The 26,696-nt window shown below is 41.1% G+C and overlaps 1 protein-coding gene across 1 annotated transcript in view; it reads left to right on the forward strand.

The window, feature by feature from the left end:
- The first annotated feature begins 4,881 nt into the window (after positions 1 to 4,881).
- The window catches only part of LOC311041257 (protein NLRC3-like), a 151,664-nt gene continuing 129,849 nt past the window's right edge, over positions 4,882 to 26,696 (forward strand). Inside the window, exons 1-4 of the mRNA XM_084086160.1 lie at positions 4,882 to 4,992; positions 8,197 to 8,299; positions 15,219 to 15,272; positions 25,117 to 25,180. The gene's annotated coding sequence lies outside the window, so the exon portion shown is untranslated. The remainder of the gene's footprint in view (positions 4,993 to 8,196; positions 8,300 to 15,218; positions 15,273 to 25,116; positions 25,181 to 26,696) is intronic.

The following is a 26,696-nucleotide window of genomic DNA, read 5'->3' on the forward strand; positions in this document are numbered from 1 at the left end:
GTTGTGAGATTGTAGATCAGCTGTATGTAAAAAACACTCAATTAAGTATTTCATGTTAATTGTCTTTAACAATTGCAGATGTATTCATTGATAGTCATGTTGTGTGAAATGCAACTTAGATGAAGTCTGCACCAAGTGAGGCTTGAACTGGTGACCTTCAGGTTGTGGGGCACACATTTAAGCGAGAAGCCACCAACAGACAAGAACTTGTGATAAAGGAGATCACACAGATCATACAGTTTCACGCAAATAGCTGAAAAATCCTGGGTTTAAGTGTTTTTCAAACTGCTCAAGATTGCGGACAATCTAAGGGCGGTGCTTACTGGTCAACGTGATAGATGCGTTCCTCATTAGTCAAGGCACATGTGTAAGCAGGTCTAATGGCTGTCGGCCAAACGAGGCATGACTTTTGCCTGTTTAAAGTTTCAATTTTCAAAAAATTGCTGTAGCGCCCCCGTTTGACCAATTGGAGTAGGATTGGTTTCAGTGATATTTGGAATGGCCCTTTACATTTCTGCAAAGTTTCAAAGAATGGTAAGTCTGCATGTATGTGTTAGGGGCAGATGAATAATTGTCATAAAACTGCAATATTCATTGGCTCATTAAAGCTTCATTTTTTCACTTATGGAAGATATTTTGCAAACGTTTTTTTGGTATAGGTCCAAAGTTCATGTGTAAAAAGTTTCGTGCAGATTACTCAAAAATCCCAGGAGGAGATAGGTTTTAACTGTTTTTCATATAATTCAAAATGGTGGGAGATCTAAAGGTCAGAGGTCAAAAGTCAGAGTGTGAAAGTTGTTCAGCATGAGGAGACGCATGTGTGCATCGAAGTTTCATGGCTGTAGGTGAAACAGGGCATGAGTTGTACCTGTTCAAAGTTGTCATTTTCAACTGAGTGCTATAGCGCCACCTTTTGACGAAAGATTGTGAGATTAATTTTTTGATCGTTTTTCATGACCATCTATCATATGGCCGAGTTTCATAAAAAGCGACTGCACGGTTCAGCCAGAACTGGCAAAAACGGCAGAAGAAATGGAATAATGCCAATAACAATATGGGTCCATGCTGGAAGCCTGGCCCCATAAAAAGTACCAAAATTCGCCCAAAACCGCGATTTTCTCATGCACGCACGCGCAGCACATCTAAAGGTTGGCAACCCTACTTCTAGTAGAGCATTTACGTTTTTTTTTTTACCATTTCACCATTTATTTGTCTTGAACGCACCATCAGCGAAAAAAAGAGAAAATCAAGGCGGTGTCTGTCATTCCTCTGCGCAGCGCGGAGTGAACAGTCTCATCTATACGTGCAGACTATAGACTATAGACTACAGACTATAGACTATAGACTACAGACTATAGACTATAGACTACAGACTATAGACTACAGACTATAGACTACAGACTACAGACTACAGACTACAGACTATAGACTATAGACTACAGACTACTACAGACTACAGACTACAGACTACAGACTACAGACTAGAGACTATAGACTATAGACTATAGACTACAGACTATAGACTACAGACTACAGACTACTATGCAACTCCGTGACAGATAGCCCCTCGGGTTAAAAATGCAAGAGAAGCAACACTTAGCTTTATAAAATAAATGTCTGTTTATAAGTTGTTGTGTCACTGTAGCATGTTGAGTGATAATGACCCACAGCTGTTTGTTCTTCTTGCAGAGTCTCCGACGCAAGATCATTTTGTAATTAACGAAAGCTTCTGCGCTGTATTAGTTACACACACACACACACACACACACACACACACACACACACACACACACACACACACACACACACACCGGGTGTACTGCTTGTGTTTAAAACAAAGTGTTTTTCACAACTTTTCGCTATTGGTGCCTTTTCCTTCTCTCTCTGCTGCTGTTCTCTCTGGGCTAGAGCCTAATTTACACTTCGCAGCACGACCGTGTCCCGTGCCTAAAATAGCAGATATACAATCTCACAATGCGTCGTAGATGCAACTCATTGTGAGCTTTTAGGTCTGCTATTAAAACATTATGGCTACAAATGGCATAATCCTGGATTATATTCATATCATAACACAGGCCTGGGTATTGAACGTTTTTCAAGTCAAGGACCCCTTAGCTGGGAGAGAGACCCTTATTAATTATATATACTAGACCATACCCGGTCGGCGCAGCGCATCCGTGGGGGGATATGCGCACATGATCTGGCAACCCGGGAGGCAGTTCGTCCCATAGCTGGGCAGCCCCGTAACCATGGCGACAGTGTTTGACACAAAAACGCTAATAAGAAGCTGAGATTTGATGAAATTGAAAAACGGGCTTCACAGTTGCATTCAGATGGTAATGGTCAATGGCTGTGTGCAAAATCAGAGCAATTGGTCCAGCCAGTGAGGAGAACCGGGTATCTTCACTCACGTACTCACCACCACTACAGAGGTTACTAGAATTATAGTAGGATATATATAGTTCTTGTGTGTGTGTGTGTGTGTGTGTGTGTGTGTGTGTGTGTGTGCGTGCGTGCGTGCGTGCGTGCGTGCGTGCGTGCGTGCGTGCGTGCGTGCGTGCGTGCGTGCGTGCGTGCGTGTGCGTGCGTGCGTGTGTGTGGTCGCTCCAGGAAAGCGGAGACAATGAGTGACTTTATTTTATAAATGTCTCATGCATGAGCGAGGAACGCACGTGGGTGTGCACGAGGTTTAGCATGAGCTGAGTTCACATGCACACACTCTGCCGTGAGTGTGTGTGTGTGTGTGTGTGTGTGTGTGTGTGTGTGTGAGTGCGTGTGCGTGCGTGCGTGTGCGATGGCAGTGCGGAAGTGAGACGCATGTGGACACCAGCAGTGTTAATGTTGTTGAATAAGACTAAGAGACTAAACAATGTCTCAAACTAAACAGAGTTTTATTCTAAAGACTAAATCAGAATTTTCTGTCAAAATGAACTCTGGAGCCAGTGTTGTTTTTTGTAACATCTAACAACCACACCGTTGTACCAGTGTTAATGTAGTACAGTAGGTGCAGATTTAACATGCATTTTGTAACGCTGTGTGTGTGCCATGGATTCTTCTTGTGTGTGTGTGTGTGTGTGTGTGTGTGTGTGTGTGTGTGTGTGTGTGTGTGTGTGTGTGTGTGTGTGTGTGTGTGTGTGTGTGTGTGTGTGTGTGTGTGTGTGTGTGTGTGTGTGTGCGTGCGTGCGTGCGTGCGTGCGTGCGTGTGTGCGCGCGTGCGCGCGCGCGCTCGTGTGCGTGTGCGTGCGTGCTCCTGGTCGTTGCACGGCGTGTTAGGGTGTGTCCCTAACACGTATCCCATGAGCAACGCAACCCTGGGTGTGTATGTGCCAGTGTCTATGTGGGAGGGCAGCGCCCTGCATGGCTCCTATCATCTGGTGCTCTCTCTCTCTCTCTCTCTCTCTCTCTCTCTCTCTCTCTCTCTCTCTCTCTCTCTCTGAGGGAAATGATTTCCTGTCTAGAGGAATGTGTTGATGAGGGGGAAAGGGGACAACCAGAATGCACGCACAGGGCGGCACCAAATGAACCCATTCTGTCAGGTCTCTCTAGCCAACACACAAGAGGAGGTTGAATGAACTGAAACCCAGAAACAATATGTTGGGAATTGATTGCCTGAAACAATCACCTGTGAGTCCACTCCAGTCTCAATGTTAGTAAACACATAATTGGTCTATATATATATATATATATATATATATATATATATATATATATATTATTGAACAGGAGTCACTGGTTTGTCTCTTTAAGGAGAAAGAGGAGAAGGAGAAACAAGTTGTTACAAATTACATGAACTAGACCATACCCGGTCGACGCATCCGTGGGGGGATATGCGCACATGATCTGGCATTTGGCAACCCGGGAGGAAGTTCGTCCCATAGCTGGGCAGCCCCGTAACCATGGCGACATTCTTTGACACAGAAGCGCTGGGGATGGTGTTCTTGGGGTGATGGGATGTGTTGAGTGTGAGCCAGACATAGCGTTTTCCATGATGGCCAAAAAGTTCAATTTTAGTCTCATCTGACCAGAGCACCTTCCCCCATACATTTTGGGAGCCTCTGACATGCGTTTTTGCAAACTCAAAACGTGCCTTCTTATTTTTAGCTGAAAGTAATGGCTTTCTTCTGGCCACTCTTCCATAAAGCCCAGCTCTATGGAGTGTACGGCTAATTGTGGTCCTATGGACAGATACTCCAGTCTCTGCTGTGGAACTCTGCAGCTCATTGGGCCTGGGGGTATGGCTTATCACCTTGGGGGTGTGATTTGAAGCTCTGGGTGTGGTCTATCCCCTTGGGAGTTTGATTTGAAACTGTGGGCGTTCATTTTGATTATTTATTAAACCCTAATTTCTTGTTAAACTGTGTCTCCCTGGTCCCCCTAGGCCAGGGTCATAACAATAATGTATTTTGTAAATGTGTAAGTTGTGATAATAAGTTGTGACACTGCCACATAAATGTGTGAAATAATGTATTTCCTGTCCAGGTATGATGAGTATTGAAAGAAAAAGATACAAAAGAGACATAACATACTTGGTGATAACAGGGGAATATATTGGTTAAAATATGGTTGAATATTTAACACCTACATGTAGTGTATGGATAAAATGTTTTGTTTTGTGTAAGATGATTATGGCCATTATGATTCATCTTCTGTTGACATGGTTCACTCATAGGGGGCGCTGTGGGGAAAAAGCAGCACATGTACCAAAAGTTCCACAGGAAGTGAGGTATCAGGAAAAACTATAAAAGTAGAGGAAGTGAGGCGGCCGTGTGTTCCATTATAGGTTTTGAAAAAAAGTGTTTGGTGGTGTTTGAGAAGGAGACTCTTACTAAACCAGCCTATACAGCCTCTACTAAACCACTGAGCAGTGTGACCGGAGAACTTATGCATCTGGAAGGAGAGAAGTTTGGTGGAGGAACATTTCTGAGGGTTTAGCTCTGAAGCCAGTCAGAGCTTTTGGACAAAGAAACCCATGTGACTGACCCTGATTTGAAGGTTGGGTGAGGAATATACTTTTTTATGCAATGCATTGCCTTTTCATTTGATGACTTTGGGGATCACCTGATTTTCCGATCGACAATATCTGTTTGAATACTTTTGGATTACTTTTGGATTACTATACTCATTGGAGACTTTGAGACAAGTGTACTGATCGTTTAATTTAATTGAATTATTATTCTGGTTGATTAATATTGGGTCAGATAAAATACTGCATTTCATTTCAAAAGCAACAGTTTAGTGTTTTCTTTTTGGTCTGCAATATAGTTTGTTTACAGTATAAAGAATTACTGCCGCAGGTACAGGACCTTTATTTCTTTAATATAACTTCATGGTTCTGATTGTTATAAAGTGGCTTCATGTTAACAGAGCTGTTAAAAAGATACAATGATCATCTAAAAGGACCAGTACATGTTCTCATACTGTGACTACATAGCGGGGCAATGTCTTACACAACCTGGCTGAAGTTACGTTAGAGAGAAACACAGGAGCGTAGCTTTAGACACGCCCCTTTATGATAGAAGAGCTCCAGCGTTGTACATTCAACCATTTAGAGCACACACAGCGTTGCAGTGAACAGAACAGGCTGGATAAAAGCATACACATTCATGTAGGGTAAGTGTTATCCATCAATATACTAGAACACATCCCTCTAGTCTGGTCTGCTGGGATAAAGGTTCATGTCTGCTGTTCTCACCTTTATCTTTATGAAGGTTAATGTTGTGCTGTGTTTTATACAATGTATTACAACCACTTGTTATTATGTATCAACGTTTGGTTGAATGTAAAATACAAACAATGTAGGAGAACTTTTAATTTGTTCCTTTTCTCTCTGCCTCTCAGGCAGAGAGTGTGTGTGTGTGTGTGTGTGTGTGTGTGTGTGTGTGTGTGTGTGTGTGTGTGTGTGTGTGTGTGTGTGTGTGTGTGTGTGTGAGTGGTCGCTCCAGGAAAGCGGAGACAATGAGTGACTTTTTTTATAAATGTCTCATGCATGAGCGAGGAACGCACAAGGTTTAACATGGGCTGAGTTCTAATGCACACACTCTGCCGTGAGTGTGTGCGTGCGTGTGTGTGTGTGTGTGTGTGTGTGTGTGTGTGTGTGTGTGCGCGCCATGGCAGAGCGGAGGTGAGACGCATGTGGACACCAGCAGTGTTAATGTTGTTGACTAAGACTAAGAGACTAAACAATGTCAAAAAACTAAAATATGTCTCAAACTAAATGAGTTTTATTCTAAAGATTATATCAGAATTTTTTGTCAAAATGAACTCTGGAGCCAGTGTTGTTTTTTGTAACATCTAACAACCACACCGTTGTACCAGTGTTAATGTAGTACAGTAGGTGCAGATTTAACATGCATTTTGCAACGCTGCCGCTTGTGCCATGGATTCTTCTTGTATTGTGTGTGTGTGTGTGTGGGCAGTGGCTCAGGGGTAGAGTGGCCGGGTAGAGTGAACTGGAAAATGCAAGGTTCCCAGTTCGATCCCGGGTCTGGGGCTCCCCCAGAGTTAGTGTAGAAGTGTCCTTGAGCAAGACGCTGAACCTCTAATTGCTCCCGATGAGCAGTTTGGTGCCTTGCATGGTTTCCTCCTCCATCGATGTATGAATGTGTGTGTGAATGGGTTAATGGCACAATCAATGTAAAGCGCTTTGGATAAAAGCGCTATATAAATGCACCATTTACCATTTATATTGTAGATTTGGTGTAGAGGGGAAAAAAGAACGTCTCAAAACATCACATTGAGCTGAAAAACATACTTTTTATTCCAATAAACCTTCATAAATGTGAACAACAACAACTGTCACTCTAGCAGAGTGACTTTTTTTTCTAAATCTCTCATGCATGAGCAAGGAACGCACGTGGGCGTGCACAAGGTTTAACATGGGCTGAGTTCACATGCACACACTCTGCTGTGTGTGTGTGTGTGTGTGTGTGTGTGTGTGTGTGTGTGTGTGTGTGGCCCTTGAGCTATAGAGTATATGACGACCATGCAGACATAACTTGGTCATTTGTTCTCATGTTTTTGTTACTTGTTTTATCTTTATCAGATGCTACGTTCATTGTTTACCTGTGATCCTAGTTTACTGAGACACTACACTGTCTCTCTGTATTCTATGATCCTATAGTTTACTGAGACACTACACTGTCTCTCTGTATTCTATGATCCTATAGTTTACTGAGACACTACACTGTCTCTGTATTCTATGATCCTATAGTTTACTGAGACACTACACTGTCTCTCTGTATTCTATGATCCTATAGTTTACTGAGACACTACACTGTCTCTGTATTCTATGATCCTATAGTTTACTGAGACACTACACTGTCTCTGTATTCTATGATCCTATAGTTTACTGAGACACTACACTGTCTCTCTGTATTCTATGATCCTATAGTTTACTGAGACACTATACACTGTCTCTGTATTCTATGATCCTATAGTTTACTGAGACACTACACTGTCTCTGTATTCTATGATCCTATAGTTTACTGAGACACTACACTGTCTCTCTGTATTCTATGATCCTATAGTTTACTGAGACACTACACTGTCTCTCTGTATTCTATGATCCTATAGTTTACTGAGACACTACACTGTCTCTCTGTATTCTATGATCCTATGGTTTACTGAGACACTACACTGTCTCTGTATTCTATGATCCTATAGTTTACTGAGACACTACACTGTCTCTCTGTATTCTATGATCCTATAGTTTACTGAGACACTACACTGTCTCTCTGTATTCTATGATCCTATAGTTTACTGAGACACTACACTGTCTCTCTGTATTCTATGATCCTATGGTTTACTGAGACACTACACTGTCTCTGTATTCTATGATCCTATAGTTTACTGAGACACTACACTGTCTCTGTATTCTATGATCCTATAGTTTACTGAGACACTACACTGTCTCTCTGTATTCTATGATCCTATAGTTTACTGAGACACTACACTGTCTCTGTGTATTCTATGATCCTATAGTTTACTGAGACACTACACTGTCTCTCTGTATTCTATGATCCTATAGTTTACTGAGACACTACACTGTCTCTGTATTCTATGATCCTATAGTTTACTGAGACACTACACTGTCTCTGTATTCTATGATCCTATAGTTTACTGAGACACTACACTGTCTCTCTGTATTATGTATGTGTTTACCTTGCTTACTGTTCTCTCTCTCTACGTCGTCCTCAGACGAGCCCTCCTTCAGCGTCTCCAGTCATCTGGGTTCTCCATACATCTGACCAGCTCCTTTGTGCTTTCTGCACCAGCATCTTTCCTTAGTACATCCACGTAGGTATGTGTTTATACATGCTTATCTTTGTTGAGATTAGATGCTGTGTGTGTGTGTGTGTGTGTGTGTGTGTGTGTGTGTGTGTGTGTGTGTGTGTGTGTGTGTGTGTGTGTGTGTGTGTGTGTGTGTGTGTGTGTGTGTGTGTGTGTGTGTGTGTGTGTGTGTGTGTGTGTGTGTGTGTGTGTGTGTGTGCGCTTGCTAAACCATGTGTGGGCAGACACCTCTTATCTCTGTATTTTAACTTTTTCCGTAAATTAATGCCGTACTTTAACCATTTGATGTCACGCAAAAATAGCAGATCTACAAGCTCAAAACGCATCGCACTGCGACACGTTTTGTAGATCTGCTATTTTTGCTATTTTTGAAAAGTAACATTTTTATTTAATTTTAAATGCATTTAGTTATACTTATGTTAACTTTATGAACTTCAATACAAATACATTGGACATAAAAAGACAATATAATGTTAATACTAGTCATTAAGCTACTAATATAGACTGAAGTCATTAAAGCGGGTCATGTTTACATGTTAGGAATCATAACAGCTGAAATCAATAATATAATCACTATTCTGATATTAACCTGTGGGCCACATTAAGTGAAGGTGGGGGCCGCATGTGGCCCCCGGTCCGCCAGTTGCCCATATATGGTATAGAGTACTCTATGTAAGGGGGGACAACATTTTGGGCCTCCACTTCTTTACCATTTATCATGACTGGTGAGAAGTATTTTAGCAAAGAGAAAATCAACTCCACGTTTATGTCTTATAACTCACCTGAGCTTTGTTGACAGTGTGTGTAGGTACCCCCCCCCCCACAGTGTTTGTAGGTGACCCCCCCCCCCCCCCCCCACACAGTGTGGTGTGTATTGTAAAGGTTATTGTGTCAGTGTTACTTTGACTAAATCTAATCTAAATCTTACAAACTATCAAGGTCTGTCTGTCTGTCTGTCTGTCTGTCTGTCTGGGGACAGACACATCTTCACTGATGTAGGATCTGATCTGAACCAAATGGACCCTTACAGGTCTGTAACTCTGAGAGTGCAGGCAGGCAGGCAGGCAGGCAGACAGACAGACAGACAGACAGACAGACAGACAGACAGACAGACAGACAGACAGACAGACAGACAGACAGACAGACAGACAGAAAGACAGGGGGAGCAGACTGATAACCTCTTCCCATTGGCTACCGTAAACGCCTGTCAATATGTGTGACATGTCCCGCCCTAGCTGTTGCCAGGCACAGTGTGTTCACTTCCTGTTGTCTGTGATGACAGGAAGCAGCTTCTCTACTCGTCTCTGCACTTCCCTTTTCTTCCTCTCTTTGTGATGTTTAATGTTCATGAGTGATGAATTGAATGACAGGACCACAATGTTTTATCCTTTTAGCATCATTGTAACATCACACCACTGTACTGTTTACAAACTGTGTAGAAAGTACTGAATGCAATCAATACATCAATCAATCAGTCATGACATCAAACCTTTTCTTTTTCAAGGACTCCATAACTATGAGAGTACAAATGGATCCATAATTTCAAGGGTCATTTTCAAGGGTCCATTTGGTTCCATTTGTACACTCAGAGTCACAGACCTGTAAGGGTCCATTTGGTTCCATTTGTACACTCTCAGAGTTACAGACCTGTAAGGGTCCATTTGGTTCCATTTGTACACTCTCAGAGTCACAGACCTGTAAGGGTCCATTTGGTTCCATTTGTACACTCTCAGAGTCACAGACCTGTAAGGGTCCATTTGGTTCCATTTGTACACTCTCAGAGTCACAGACCTGTAAGAGTTCATTCGAACCACCTTAAAGGGCAAGACCACTCTGGTAGAGGTTTGGGTTGTGTATTTACCTTGCCATGATGTAACTCCAAAGGTGGACAAGAAATAAAAAATAATTGCTCCATTGATTAGAAATTGATCATTCTACATTTGCTCCTCATTGACCTACATTGTATGGTAAAACAGCTCTCAAAGTCACTCTATAAGCACATAAACAAACAAGAACAAAGCTGATTCAGACAATATAGAACATCACCAAACCCAGTACTGTTTTTTTTTTTTTTAAATACAAATGATTCTATTTGATCCACTGCACTTCCTTGTTTATCGTGGCACAACAACGGGGGAATACCAAAACGCTCGTCCTAAAACACAGTCACCCCGGGGCAAATCCGGCGGTATTAGAGAAAAACAAATGACAGTATTGTGGAATACTGTCATTTGTTTTCCGAGGCGAACTTTTCCGCCCAGCCCAATACTTATGGAATACTTTCATTGCGTAAGCTAGGAAATACTTTGTTTTGTTGTTACTTTTGGGTCAATTTATTTATTTATTAAGTAGCCGTGTAATGAGCGGGATAATGCATGGGGAGGTGGTCGTTATTGAAATTTAAAGCCCTTCAGGGTGGTTATGCACCTTGGCTCCGCCTCGGTGCATAATCACCCTGTCAGGCTTTAAATTTCAATAATGACCACCTACCCATGCATTATCCCTTGCCTAATCAATGGAGCGATTATTTTTTATTTCTTGTCCACCTTTGGAGTTACATCATGGCAAGGTAAATACACAACCCAAACCTCTACCAAAGTGGTCTTGCCCTTTAAGGAACCCTGAGGGTCCCTGACCTTTGAGAACCATTGTTTTTAGAGTGAAATAACCTCAGGCTGTGATCATAGCTGACAACACTTTTTTAAATATAAAGGTTCCAACTGGTACCTGCAACACCACACACACACACACACACACACACACACACACACACACACACACACACACACACACACACACACACACACACACACACACACACACACACACACACACACACACACACACACACACACACACACACACACACAGAGAGAGAGAGATAGGTTGGGGGTCTGTAACCATGATGACAAATAAACATGTTAAATTGTGATGAAGAGAAAAAGGGTCTTCCTCATGGTGTGCATATGCTAATGATCAATGACCGTGTGTGAGTGCAGAGACATTGCTGGTTGGCTGACTGACTTTTCTAAAAATTATTTGTAGGATTAGTGATGTCTGAACCTCAGTAACATCATAACAGTCTACTGTCATGATAAACATGATATTTATGTATCATTATAAATAAGTAGTGATGTCTGAACCTCAGTAACATCATAACAGTCTACTGTCATGATAAAGAATGATCTTTATTTATTTTAGTATTTTTAAAAGCATGTACTGTAATTTTTTTTCTTTTACTAATTTAATTTTTTAGACAATCTGTATGGTAAAGTATGTTAATATAATATAACTTATATAATTGGGGTGGTTATATTGTGTCTCCCTGCTCTTCTATTGAGACATAGATCAGGTCATGTCTCACCTAGACACAGGATCTGACATGAATTGTGACCAGATGTTTTAGTATAGGAAATCAAAGATTGTTTGTGTGGAGACCAAGCAAGTCGACTTGTCTGTCGCCATCTTGTTTTGACAGGGTGAAGTTCACCGCTGTGCATGTCGACGCCATCTTGTTTTGACAGGGTGAAGTTAACGGTTGTGTGTGTGTGGGTAGATATGCAACTTCCTCTGCTCTCATGAGAACAGAGGATGTGGTCACAAAGAACCACATGCCTTGCAAACAACACCTGCCTCTCTGCAACCACCATCTCTGCAGGCATGGATGCAGATTCATGTTGGGTGGGTAGGGTACTCAACAACAAGTCACACACACATCAACCAAGTTTTAACCCCTTAATCAGAAATACCTGATGAATGTCTGTTGGAAACATTGTACTCGCAAAAAAAATACTTTTTTGCTATAAGTGAAGACAGTGTGCGCGATCACCATTCTTTCCTGTCTCATGCACTGGCTGCCTGCTCCTATGCACCTGTCCCAGTAGGTGTGCAAAAGGACCTTTTTTTTTACTACATTTCAAGTCATACAATTTGATTATTGCCTGATGATGAAACCATAACTGGCATAAGGACTTTGCAGATTACAGGGAGAGAGTTTGAATGACAGAAATCTGTTCACAATAACACACGGTATCAGAGCGGGTACATCATGCATCCTGTGCACGTTACAAAGCATCACACAATAGTTATCCGACCGACACATTTCCTGTGGGTGCACGGCTTTCTCATTGGGTGCTCGGGCTCCCCGGCACCCACAGGATTGGCGCTAATGTCTGCAGGTCTCTGCACAAACATACACTGAACAGAGAGAATGTTCTGTTTTCTATGTCAACTGTATGCATGCAGAATGAGCATGTAAGGTATTGTGTCATATCACCAGATGTTACTTATAATCTCATGAAAAGATATGTGTAATCACTGTAATCAAAACGCCCTTCATGACAGTTACTCTATGATTATTGTTTTTAGAACAGATGGTCTCAGTTTAAAGTTAGCTCCATGTCCTAATCTTTGAAGCTGAATATTATTGTATCTTGACATAAAGGTCACAGTTGATGGCTCTGGATCTGAGAATTTGTACCAAATAGATATTAGAGGTACAAACCCTAACCTAACCCTAACCCTGGAATATAATGACTGTGATCTGAGTGCAGCTTTGTCAGCGATGTGTCACTCATGTGTGACTCCTGTTATTTCCTCATAATAATCTTTTGAGGCTCTGGGGTTCACGCTGGTCCCCAGGAAGACTAAGCCGACCGTGGTTTTGTGGTGGCGGCCCCAGAGCTCCCCCCACCACCGGAACAATCTGCCCCCACCAGTGCATGTGAGCGGAGCGGGTGGAAATGCCGCTCGTGGTTCCAGGGGGCTGTTGTCACGCTCGCTATCAGCTCATGTTGATTCCCCCCCCCCCCGCTCCGTTCTCCATCGCTCACGTTGATTTGCCCACCTCTCACTGCGCTCAGACCAGGCCACTCGGCAGCAAAAAAAAAGGGGGGGAAAAAAAGTGGACATTTGAGTGAAATCTTGCTGAAGGACTGTGCACTTCTGGATGTCTGTGTGTCTGAGTCCGTGCGAGCGAGCATGCAGTAGTGATGTCTGAACCTCAGTAACTGTCTGTCATGATAAACATGTATGTTGTATGAAGATGGATCAAGGACCCACTGCACACATTCAGCAATCCTGGGTTGTGTATCGTTTACATCATACAGTACATGGGCAACTGGAAGTCCGGGGGCCACATGCGGCCCCCACCTTCACTTAATGCGGCCCACAGGTTAATATCAGAATAGTGATATATTATTGATATCAGCTGTTATGATTGCAAACGCAATCATAAATCGTGTGTGTGTGAGAGTGTGTGTGCGTGTGTGCGTGTAGCGCTTGCGCTCTCACTCACAACTCACAACATGTCGTGCTGTGAGGAGTTGTAGCTTTTAGATCAGCTATTCCTGGTGAGAATGGTTGGTACGCAACTACGATGAAAAGATACATGTGCACTGTGCCAACATGGTGGGTGTGTGTGTGTGTGTGTGTGTGTGTGTGTGTGTGTGTGTGTGTGTGTGTGTGTGTGTGTGTGTGGTTTGTCTGAAACAGGCTTTGCTGAAGAGACAAATACATCTCCTTTTTGACATGACAACAACTAAATATTCATCTTGTCATAATTGCTCTTATATTGGTCACATAAAAATAAAACGATTATCTCTACCCAGTGGTGGACAGTAACGGAGTAAATATACTTGAGTACTGTACCTGTATGAGTACACATTCTGAGGATCTGTACTCTAATTGAGTATTATATTTTTTGATACTTGATACAAATATTTTACTTTCACTCGAGTACGTTTCTAGGAAGTACATTTAGGTTGGCTGTTTCTTTTTTCCACACTTCTGCTCTCACACTAGCATGTTTCTAGCTTCCCTCTCCGCTCTCCTCTTTGTTACATCTTGTATGGGTGTAATAGGAGTAAAAGTATTTAGTTCTGGTTCCTCAGTCATTTCTATGTTTGTATAGGTGTTTCTGCAGGCTTTGTATAACGTAGTGGTTCTACAAGCACATCAGAGAGTCACTTCTCTGAAACAAGAGTTACAAGATCCTATAAATTCATTGTGGAAAAATTACAGCAATTGATATAAAAATTAAGAAATGTACTTCTAGTTTCCCTTTTACTCGACTTTAAGTATTTTTAAAAGCATGTACTGATTTTTTTTTCTTTTACTAATTTTAATTTTTAGACAATCTGTATGGTAAAGTATGTTAATATAATATAACTTATATAATTGGGGTGGTTATATTGTGTCTCCCTGCTCTTCTATTGAGACATAGATCAGGTCATGTCTCACCTAGACACAGGATCTGACATGAATTGTGACCAGATGTTTTAGTATAGGAAATCAAAGGTTGTTTGTGTGGAGACCAAGCAAGTCGACTTGTCTGTCGCCATCTTGTTTTGATGCCGCTCGTGGCTCCAGGGGGCTGTTGTCACGCTCGCTATCAGCTCATGTTGATACCCCCCCCCCCCCCCCCGCTCGGCTCTCCATCGCTCGTCGCTCACGTTGATTTGCTCACCTCTCACTGCGCTCAGACCAGGCCACTCAGCAGCAAAAAAAAAAGAGGGGGAAAAAAGTGGACATTTGAGTGAAATCTTGCTGAAGGACTGTGCACTTCTGGATGTCTGTGTGTCTGAGTCCGTGCGAGCGAGCATGCTCAAACATGCAGTAGTGATGTCTGAACCTCAGTAACTGTCTGTCATGATAAACATGTATGTTGTATGAAGGTGGATCAAGGACCCACTGCACACATTCAGCAAAGCCTTTCACATGGAATAATGTATATCTGACATGTTTATATAACTGTATGTTCAACTCCAGGCTGAATGCATTAGTGTTGCTTCACTATATTTTTACACCAGTTGTTTTGACTTTGATTGATAAACTTTGTACATGTTATCCGTGTGTCATGTCTACCTGAATGGATCAGAGCTCTAAACCAATCACAATCTCTACTGATAATATGTTGTCTTTATTGACAGGTCCTGTATCCAATCATCTGACACTCTACACACTTCTTACAACACAAGAACACGGTAAGACTTAATGTGCTTGGAATGTAAAATATGGAATAAATGAACAACATGATTTATATTCATATTCATCCTGGGTTGTGTATCGTTTACATCATACATGGGCAACTGGCAGCCCGGGGGCCACAGGCGGCCCCCACCTTCACTTAATGCGGCCCACAGGTTACTATCAGAATAGTGATATATTATTGATATCAGCTGTTATGATTCCAAACATGCAAACATGACCCGCTTTAATTACTTCAGTCTATATTAGCAGCTTAATGACTAGTATTAACATTATATTGTATTTTTTTATGTTCAATGTATTTGTATTTAAGATCATTAAGTTAACATAAGTATATGTTATTTAACTAAATTCATTTGGAATTAAATAAAAATGTTAGTTTTCAGGATTCCGATTAAAAAATAGCCAAAAATAAATCAGACTTCCAATTAACAATATAGCTGCAAGCAGCGATAATACGGGGCCAGTGAATAGAGAGAGAGAGAGAGAGACATGGAAACGGAATAGATTGAAGAGAGAGAGAGTGACATGGAAACAATAGATTGATGAGAGAGAGAGATGGAAACATAATGGTTTGATTGGACATCTCAACCTACTGCCATTAACAGGATTCGAACCCTCAACCTTCAGACTAATAGGCTGCAACACTACCTATAGTGCTATAGCTTTGTCCAGGCTGATATTGTCTGTTGAAGATCATAAACTCTTGCCTTCTTTCATGAACCAAGCCCCTGTTTCACTAACACTAAGATCACTCGTTCACAAACCATTTACCAATGAAGAAATTGTACATCTCCTCAGAACTAAAACTAGTGAAAGTAGCCGATCTACAAGCTCACAAACCATGAAAAGTTGTGAGATTGTAGATCAGCTATTTTCAGAATGAAGTATGTCATACGTTGAAAAAACGTACTCTCAAATAAGCATTTCAGGTTATCTTTACCATTTGCACATGTATTCATTGATACAGTCATGTTGTTTGCAATTCAACTTAAATTAAGTCTGCATCAAGTGAGGCTTGAACTGGCGACCTTGAGATTGTGAGGCATTCATTTAAGGGAGACGCCATTGGCCCAACAGACAAGTAACGGTGAAAAAGGAGATCACACAGATGATACAGTTTCACGCAAATAGCTGAAACATCCTGGGTTTAAGTGTTTTTCAAACTGCTCAAAATTGCGGACAATCTAAGGGCGGAGCTTACTGGTCAAAGCGATAGATGTGTTCCTCATGAGTCAAGGCACAAGTGTAAGCAAGTTTCACGACTTTCGGCCAAACGAGGCATGACTTTTGCCTGCTTAAAGTTTGCATTTTCAAAAAATTGCTATAGCGCCCCCCTTTGGCCAATTGGAGTGAGATTGGTTTCAGTGATATTTGGAATGACTCTCTACATTACTGCAACGTTTCAAAGAAATGTGAGTCTTGCATGTATGTGTTAGGGGCAGATGAATAATTTTCATACAACTGCAATAGTTAAAATCTATCTCCTCCTGGGATTTTTGAGCAATCTGCACGAAACGTTTAACACTTGAACTTTGGACCTCTGCCTACAAAAATTTCCAACGGATTTTCCATAAGTGAAAAAATGCAGAAGTTAGGAGCCAATGACTGTTTTTCATATAATTCAAAATGGTGGGAGATCTAAAGGTCAGAGGTCAAAAGTCAGAGTGTGAAAGTTGTTCAGCATGAGGAGACGCATATGTGCATCGAAGTTTCATGGTTGTAGGTCAAACAGGGCATGAGTTGTACCTGTTCAAAGTTGGCACTTTCAATTGAGTGCTATAGCGCCACCCTTTGACGAATGAGTGTGAGAATTATTTCTTAGTAGTTTTTCATGAGCATCTACCATATGGCCGAGTTTCGTAAAAAGCGTATGCACGGTTAAGCCAGAATTAAGATTAGCCTTGAATTGAGAGGGAGCGAAAAACAATTCGTAAGATAGCTGCAAGCAGCGATAATACGGGGCCAGTGAATAGAGAGAGAGAGAGAGAGAGACATGGAAACGGAATAGATTGAAGAGAGAGAGAGTGACATGGAAACAATAGATTGATGAGAGAGAGAGATGGAAACATAATGGTTTGATTGGACATCTCAACCTACTGCCATTAACAGGATTCGAACCCTCAACCTTCAGACTAATAGGCTGCAACACTACCTATAGTGCTATAGCTTTGTCCAGGCTGATATTGTCTGTTGAAGATCATAAACTCTTGCCTTCTTTCATGAACCAAGCCCCTGTTTCACTAACACTAAGATCACTCGTTCACAAACCATTTACCAATGAAGAAATTGTACATCTCCTCAGAACTAAAACTAGTGAAAGTAGCCGATCTACAAGCTCACAAACCATGAAAAGTTGTGAGATTGTAGATCAGCTATTTTCAGATAAAATATGTCTTACGTTGAAAAAACGTACTCTCAAATAAGCATTTCAGGTTATCTTTACCATTTGCACATGTATTCATTGATACAGTCATGTTGTTTGCAATTCAACTTAAATTAAGTCTGCATCAAGTGAGGCTTGAACTGGCGACCTTGAGATTGTGAGGCATTCATTTAAGGGAGACGCCATTGGCCCAACAGACAAGTAACGGTGAAAAAGGAGATCACACAGATGATACAGTTTCACGCAAATAGCTGAAACATCCTGGGTTTAAGTGTTTTTCAAACTGCTCAAAATTGCGGACAATCTAAGGGCGGAGCTTACTGGTCAAAGCGATAGATGTGTTCCTCATGAGTCAAGGCACAAGTGTAAGCAAGTTTCACGACTTTCGGCCAAACGAGGCATGACTTTTGCCTGTTTAAAGTTTGCATTTTCAAAAAATTGCTATAGCGCCCCCCTTTGGCCAATTGGAGTGAGATTGGTTTCAGTGATATTTGGAATGACTCTCTACATTACTGCAACGTTTCAAAGAAATGTGAGTCTTGCATGTATGTGTTAGGGGCAGATGAATAATTTTCATACAACTGCAATAGTTAAAATCTATCTCCTCCTGGGATTTTTGAGCAATCTGCACGAAACGTTTAACACTTGAACTTTGGACCTCTGCCTACAAAAATTTCCAACGGATTTTCCATAAGTGAAAAAATGCAGAAGTTAGGAGCCAATGACTGTTTTTCATATAATTCAAAATGGTGGGAGATCTAAAGGTCAGAGGTCAAAAGTCAGAGTGTGAAAGTTGTTCAGCATGAGGAGACGCATATGTGCATCGAAGTTTCATGGTTGTAGGTCAAACAGGGCATGAGTTGTACCTGTTCAAAGTTGGCACTTTCAATTGAGTGCTATAGCGCCACCCTTTGACGAATGAGTGTGAGAATTATTTCTTAGTAGTTTTTCATGAGCATCTACCATATGGCCGAGTTTCGTAAAAAGCGTATGCACGGTTAAGCCAGAATTAAGATTAGCCTTGAATTGAGAGGGAGCGAAAAACAATTCGTAATATAGCTGCAAGCAGCGATAATACGGGGCCAGTGAATAGAGAGAGAAAGAGAGACATGGAAACGGAATAGATTGAAGAGAGAGAGAGTGACATGGAAACAATAGATTGATGAGAGAGAGAGATGGAAACATAATGGTTTGATTGGACATCTCAACCTACTGCCATTAACAGGATTCGAACTCTCAACCTTCAGACTAATAGGCTGCAACACTACCTATAGTGCTATAGCTTTGTCCAGGCTGATATTGTCTGTTGAAGATCATAAACTCTTGCCTTCTTTCATGAACCAAGCCCCTGTTTCACTAACACTAAGATCACTCGTTCACAAACCATTTACCAATGAAGAAATTGTACATCTCCTCAGAACCAAAACTAGTGAAAGTAGCCGATCTACAAGCTCACAAACCATGAAAAGTTGTGAGATTGTAGATCAGCTATTTTCAGATAAAATATGTCTTACGTTGAAAAAACGTACCCTCAAATAAGCATTTCAGGTTATCTTTACCATTTGCATATGTATTCGTTGATACAGTCATGTTGTTTGCAATTCAACTTAAATGAAGTCTGCATGAAGTGAGGCTTGAACTGGCGACCTTGAGATTGTGAGGCATTCATTTAAGGGAGACGCCATTGGCCCAACAGACAAGTAACCGTGAAAAAGGAGATCACACAGATGATACAGTTTCACGCAAATAGCTGAAAAATCCTGGGTTTAAGTGTTTTTCAAACTGCTCAAAATTGCAGACGATCTAAGGGCGGAGCTTAATGGTCAAATCGATACGTGTGTTCCTCATGAGTCAAGGCACATGTGTAAGCAAGTTTCACGACTTTCGGCCAAACGAGGCATGACTTATGCCTGTTTAAAGTCTGCCTTTTCAAAAAAATTGCTATAGCGCCCCCTTTTGGCCAATTGGAGTGAGATTGGTTTCAGTGATATTTGGAATGACCCTGTACATTTCTGCAAAGTTTCAAAGAAATGTGAGTCTGCATGTATGTTTTAGGCACAGATGAATAATTTTCATAAAACTGTAATAGTTAAAATCTATCTCCTCCTGGGATTTTTGAGCAATCTGCACGAAACGTTTAACACTTGAACTTTGGACCACTGCCTACAAAAATTTCCAACGGATTTTCCATAAGTGAAAAAATGCAGAAGTTAGGAGCCAATGACTGTTTTTCATATAATTCAAAATGGTGGGAGATCTAAAGGTCAGAGGTCAAAAGTCAAACCACGAAAGTTGTCGGGCATGAAGAGACGCATGTGTGTATCGAAGTTTCATGGCTGTAGGTCAAACAGGGCATGAGTTGTACCTGTTCAAAGTTGGCATTGTCAATTGAGTGCTATAGCGCCACCTTTTGACGAAAGATTGTGAGAATTATTTTTTGATCGTTTTTCATGACCATCTACCATATGGCCGAGTTTCATAAAAAGCGTATGCACGGTTCAGCCAGAACTAAGATTAGCCTTGAATTGAGAGGGAGCGAAAAACAATTTGTAATATAGCTGCAAGCAGCGATAATACGGGGCCAGTGAATAGAGAGAGAGAGAGACATGGAAACGGAATAGATTGAAGAGAGAGAGAGTGACATGGAAACAATAGATTGATGAGAGAGAGAGATGGAAACATAATGGTTTGATTGGACATCTCAACCTACTGCCATTAACAGGATTCGAACTCTCAACCTTCAGACTAATAGGCTGCAACACTACCTATAGTGCTATAGCTTTGTCCGGGCTGATATTGTCTGTTGAAGATCATAAACTCTTGCCTTCTTTCATGAACCAAGCCCCTGTTTCACTAACACTAAGATCACTCGTTCACAAACCATTTACCAATGAAGAAATTGTACATCTCCTCAGAACCAAAACTAGTGAAAGTAGCCGATCTACAAGCTCACAAACCATGAAAAGTTGTGAGATTGTAGATCAGCTATTTTCAGAATGAAGTATGTCATACGTTGAAAAAACGTACTCTCAAATAAGCATTTCAGGTTATTTTTACCATTTGCACATGTATTCATTGATACAGTCATGTTGTTTGCAATTCAACTTAAATTAAGTCTGCATCAAGTGAGGCTTGAACTGGCGACCTTGAGATTGTGAGGCATTCATTTAAGGGAGACACCATTGGCCCAACAGACAACTAACTGTGAAAAAGGAGATCAGACAGATGATACAGTTTCACACAAATAGCTGAAAAATCCTGGGTTTAAGTGTTTTTCAAACTGCTCAAAATTGCGGACAATCTAAGGGCGGAGCTTAATGGTCAAATCGATACGTGTGTTCCTCATGAGTCAAGGCACATGTGTAAGCAAGTTTCACGACTTTCGGCCAAACGAGGCATGACTTATGCCTGTTTAAAGTCTGCCTTTTCAAAAAATTGCTATAGCGCCCCCTTTTGGCCAATTGGAGTGAGATTGGTTTCAGTGATATTTGGAATGACCCTGTACATTTCTGCCAAGTTTCAAAGAAATGTGAGTCTGCATGAATGTTTTAGGCACAGATGAATAATTTTCATAAAACTGTAATAGTTAAAATCTATCTCCTCCTGGGAGTTTTGAGCAATCTGCACGAAACATTTTACACATGAACTTTGGACCACTGCCTACAAAAATTTCCAACGGATTTTCCATAAGTGAAAAAATGCAGAAGTTAGGAGCCAATGACTGTTTTTCATATAATTCAAAATGGTGGGCGATCTAAAGGTCAGAGGTCAAAAGTCAGACCACGAAAGTTGTCGGGCATGAAGAGACGCATGTGTGTATCGAAGTTTCATGGTTGTAGGTCAAACAGGGCATGAGTTGTACCTGTTCAAAGTTGGCACTTTCAATTGAGTGCTATAGCGCCACCCTTTGACGAATGAGTGTGAGAATTATTTCTTGGTAGTTTTTCATGAGCATCTACCATATGGCCGCGTTTCGTAAAAAGCGTATGCACGGTTAAGCCAGAACTGGCAAAAACAAGTATTTTTCAAACTGCTCAAAATTGCGGAAAATCTAAGGGCGGAGCTTAATGGTCAAATCGATACGTGTGTTCCTCATGAGTCAAGGCACATGTGTAAGCAAGTTTCACGACTTTCGGCCAAACGAGGCATGACTTATGCCTGTTTAAAGTCTGCCTTTTCAAAAAATTGCTATAGCGCCCCCTTTTGGCCAATTGGAGTAAGATTGGTTTCAGTGATATTTGGAATGACCCTCTACATTTCTGCAAAGTTTCAAAGAAATGTGAGTCTGCATGTATGTTTTAGGCACAGATGAATAATTTTCATAAAACTGTAATAGTTAAAATCTATCTCCTCCTGGGATTTTTGAGCAATCTGCACGAAACGTTTCACACTTGAACTTTGGACCACTTTCTACAAAAATTTCCAACGGATTTTCCATAAGTGAAAAAATGCAGAAGTTAGGAGCCAATGACTGTTTTTCATATAATTCAAAATGGTGGGAGATCTAAAGGTCAGAGGTCAAAAGTCAGAGTGTGAAAGTTGTTCAGCATGAGGAGACGCATATGTGTATCCAAGTTTCATGGCTGTAGGTCAAACAGGGCATGAGTTGTACCTGGTCAAAGTTGGCATTTTCAATTGAGTGCTATAGCGCCACCTTTGGACGAAAGATTGTGAGAATTATTTTTTGATCGTTTTTCATGACCATCTACCATATGGCCGAGTTTCGTAAAAACCGACTGCACGGTTCAGCCAGAACTGCGAAAAGTGGCAGAAGAAGAAGAAGAAGTGACAGAATAATGCGAATAACAATACGTGTCCAGAGCAGAGCTCTGGCCCCGTAACAATGAGTGCTGTAAACGGTCCGGACCGGTTTTGACCCAATTTTATTTTTATACGTAGGGCCCACGTGGGTTGCTAAAACTAAACTTTGGGATCATCCGAGGAGTTTCTGAGAAGGAGAGACCGGATGTGGATCCATGTCAAAAATCCTTCCGGTCGTCCTCTCCAATGTTAACTCCTTGACTAAAAGCTTAATATCTCCATTTCTTTTGAACATGGTGGAAGCGAGCCGTTTTCGATCGGCGATCACTCTGCAATGGAGGATCACGTTAGAAATATTATTGTTCCAGGCGTTAGTCGGGACCCTCCGCCGTCTCACACGCACGCTTGTTTACATGCACTTCCGTGTCGGGGTTTCTACAGCACGAAACATATCAACGTAAGTGGATGGAAGATATGCAGGCACTGAACGTATAATATTTTAATAAACCTCTGGCACCCAATGTGTTAAAAGATAGCAAAAATGGCAGATCTACAAGTTCAAAACACGTCGAGTTTTGAACTTGTAGATCTGCTATTTTTGCTTCTTTTGTGTGACATAAAATGGCCCGACAGTATATCCAATGTGTTCCTCTGGAGTGAGTGTGGAAATATATATATTGAAATATATATATATATATTGAAATATATATATATATATTGCAGACCTGTAAGGGTCCATTTGGTACCATGTGTACACTCTCAGAGTTACAGACCTGTAAGGGTTCATTTGGTTCCATGTGTACACTTACAGACCTGAAAGGGTCCATGTGGAACCACCTTAAGGAACCCTGAGGGTCCCTGACCTGCACTTTGAGAACCATTGTTTAGAGTGAAATAACCTCAGGCTGTGATCATAGCTGAGAACACTTTTCAAATATAAAGGTTCCAACTGGTACCTGCAACACTACACACACACACACACACACACACACACACACACACACACACACACACACACACACACACACACACACACCATCTGGCAACACTGTCAGAAACTTCCAAAATGTTAATGAGTCCATGATCATAACACCAGAGGCAGCTCCACAAATCATGTTCAACCCAGATTTGGCTCAACAAAGGGAATTAACATGTTCTCAAGCTATTCATCAAAAATGTGGAATGCCCTAACAAAAGGAGTAAAGGAGTGTAAAACCCTACTCTCTTTCAAAACTGCCCTAAAGATACACCAATTCGAAAATGGCCCCTGTCCAAGTCTTAACCTACCCCATGTCCTAACCTACCCCCCCCCCCTTTCTTTTTTTTCTCTTGTACATATTTTTGACTCTTCATACCAGTAACCTGTAAGCTGATTGTATGACGTTCTGTATAGTAGTGTGTATATCTGTCTGTCTCTTATATGTCATCATGATTTGTGTGCATGGGGATCTCATCTTAAACAAGCTCAGTGCTTAATTAGTCTTCCAGTTTAGTAGACCTTGTATTGTGAATTTGTACTTCCATGTACTGTTGTTCTCATGTCTTACTAAATAAAGTACATCAATCAATCAATCAATCAATCAATACCTGCCTCTGTTTAAACCCTCAATAACATTATACAGTGTCGCACATTTTGGCTCCTATGCACGTCAATGGCGTCTGCCCGGCCCGCTAGGCTGACTGTAGAGAAGCTGCTTCCTGTCATCACAAACAACAGGAAGTGAGCTTAGTTTCAACACACTGAGCAGACATGTTGCCTGGCAACAGCTAGGGCGGGACATGTCACACATATTGACTGGTGTTTACAGTAGCCAATGGGACGAGGTTATCAGTCTGCTCCCCATGTCTGTCTGTCTGTCTGTCTGTCTGCCATTTATTCACAGTGTCAATGTAACTCAGATCCTACGTCAGTGAAATGTGTGTCTGCAGAGACAGGCAGGCAGGCAGACACAGACTATTACCATAAGTGAACTTACAAGCAACAGTTACAACTTATCTAAACTATTTCTCTGTCAAACATGTTTAGGATCATTTTAACATCGACTCAGGCTTCTGTGTTTCACAGTAAGTTCAATATTTAGATATTTGATTTTCATTTTATCAGACACGCCCCTTCCTTTACAAACCCATTGTAACTTCAAACTCCATTTTAATCATGTTAGACTCATTAAAACACACGTCTCTGCTTCTAGTGACTGATATTGTCCTTCTGATGAACGTTAGACTCATTAAAACACACGTCTCTGCTTCTAGTGACTGATATTGTCCTTTTTATGAATGTTAGACTCATTAAAACACACATCTCTGCTTCTAGTGACTGATATTGTCCTTCTGATGAATGTTAGACTCATTAAAACACACATCTCTGCTTCTGGTGACTGATATTGTCCTTTTTATGAATGTTAGACTCATTAAAACACACATCTCTGCTTCTAGTGACTGATATTGTCCTTCTAATGAATGTTAGACTCATTAAAACACACGTCTCTGCTTCTGGTGACTGCTCTTCTAATATGTGAGGGGGCTGTGTTTTCTCAAACAAGCTTCTCTCAGTCTTCACTCATCCTACTACTGCAACAAAAATATTATTATTATTATTATAATTGAAGTAAGGCTAAACAAGCTTCTCGTAGTCTTCACCAGTGTTGCCAAGTTTCCTTAAATAGTGAGACTTTTGTTTTGTTTTTTTCCAGAGTTCTGGGGAAAATACAGAGACGCTTTGGGGAGGAGTGTCAGTCATATTGACAGACAGTTCAAGTAAGTGTGTAATGTTATAATACATAATACAGAGATTTGGTGTTGACAGAAAAAAAGCGTCCAAGAAATGTAAGTCTGTTTTTACTAAGAATAGAGGGTTTAAGTAGGCTACATAATAATAAAGTAAACTTTATTTATATAGCACTTTTCAAAACATGAGTTAACATGTGCTGAACAGCAGTATGTTCGAGCATAAAATATATAAGTAAGGTAAAATAAAACGTTAAAAAAAAAGTATGTTAATTCTGACAAGCAATAAAGAAAACACATTTAAACAAACTAAAATAGACCAAAATAATGTTGGTCTCGTTGGCCACATCAACAAACAGTAATTTAATGTATTATTCTGCTATTCTTTATTGTGCTCACATAAGCTATTCAGATGGGATCAACAAACAGTGCAAAGTATTCAGGCCATTCACCACACATGGACGTTTACATTTGTGCATGTGTTATGTGTTTGTTCTGGCTGCAAGAAAACTACAAGAGACAAACCCGCCCAGTAGTGATGTGCGGGTCGGGTTTTTTCATGACCCGCCCCGCCCCAACCCACGACGGAACCCGCCTCAACCCGCCCCGCGAACCCATATATAAATCTCTGGCTCAACCCGCCCGCGACCCGCGGTGGGAATATATATATATATTATATAGAGCTCTTTTAAGTACCCAAAGTCGCTTTAAATGTCTACAGTAGCACAACATTGTCATGGGCTAAATAAACAAGCATGTTGTTCAAAATAGGGTTGTTGTTTTTTTTGCGTGTGAGAGCGGCTGACCCGCTCACCTGCAGACTGCATAATTGCCTCTGAAATCCTGACTCGACCCACCTGCGCCGCGGGTTGACCCGTGGGACCAGCGGGTTACGGGTCGACCCGCTCATCACTACCGCCCAGTGTAGAGAACACAGGACATATCTGTCCTATTGGTTGGTGTCTATCACTGCTGGGTGATAGTTTATCACAGTGTAGAGAACACAGGACATATCTGTCCTATTGGTTTGTGTCTATCACTGCTGGGTGATAGTTTACCACAGTGTAGAGAACACAGGACATATCTGTCCTATTGGTTTGTGTCTATCACTGCTGGGTGATAGTTTACCACAGTGTAGAGAACACAGGACATATCTGTCCTATTGGTTGATCAACTTGTCGCATCAGGACGGTCTTTCAGGTTTTTCTCATATCATGGGAGTGGATGGAACTTCCTTTAGTGTGGACTTACATTTCTTGGACGCTTTTTTCTGTCAACACCAAATCTTTTTACCAAAAATAGACGATCTACAAGCTCACAACGCTTCGTGTTGCGACGCGTTGTGAGCTTGTAGATCGGCTATTTTTGGCTACCAACACATTTGTACTTTTACTCAAGTAAATTTAGAATTCCGGACATTTACTTGTAACAGAATATTTCTACTTTGTAGTATTGATACTTTTACTTAAGTAAACAACAACAATACTTGTTCCACCACTGCATACACTCGTATTTCAATAAATGTAAACATCCTTATTTATTTGTG

Source organism: Gymnoscopelus microlampas (genome assembly GCF_963454915.1).
Source record: "Gymnoscopelus microlampas genome assembly, contig: SCAFFOLD_38, whole genome shotgun sequence".
Classification (NCBI taxonomy): Eukaryota; Metazoa; Chordata; class Actinopteri; order Myctophiformes; family Myctophidae; genus Gymnoscopelus; species Gymnoscopelus microlampas.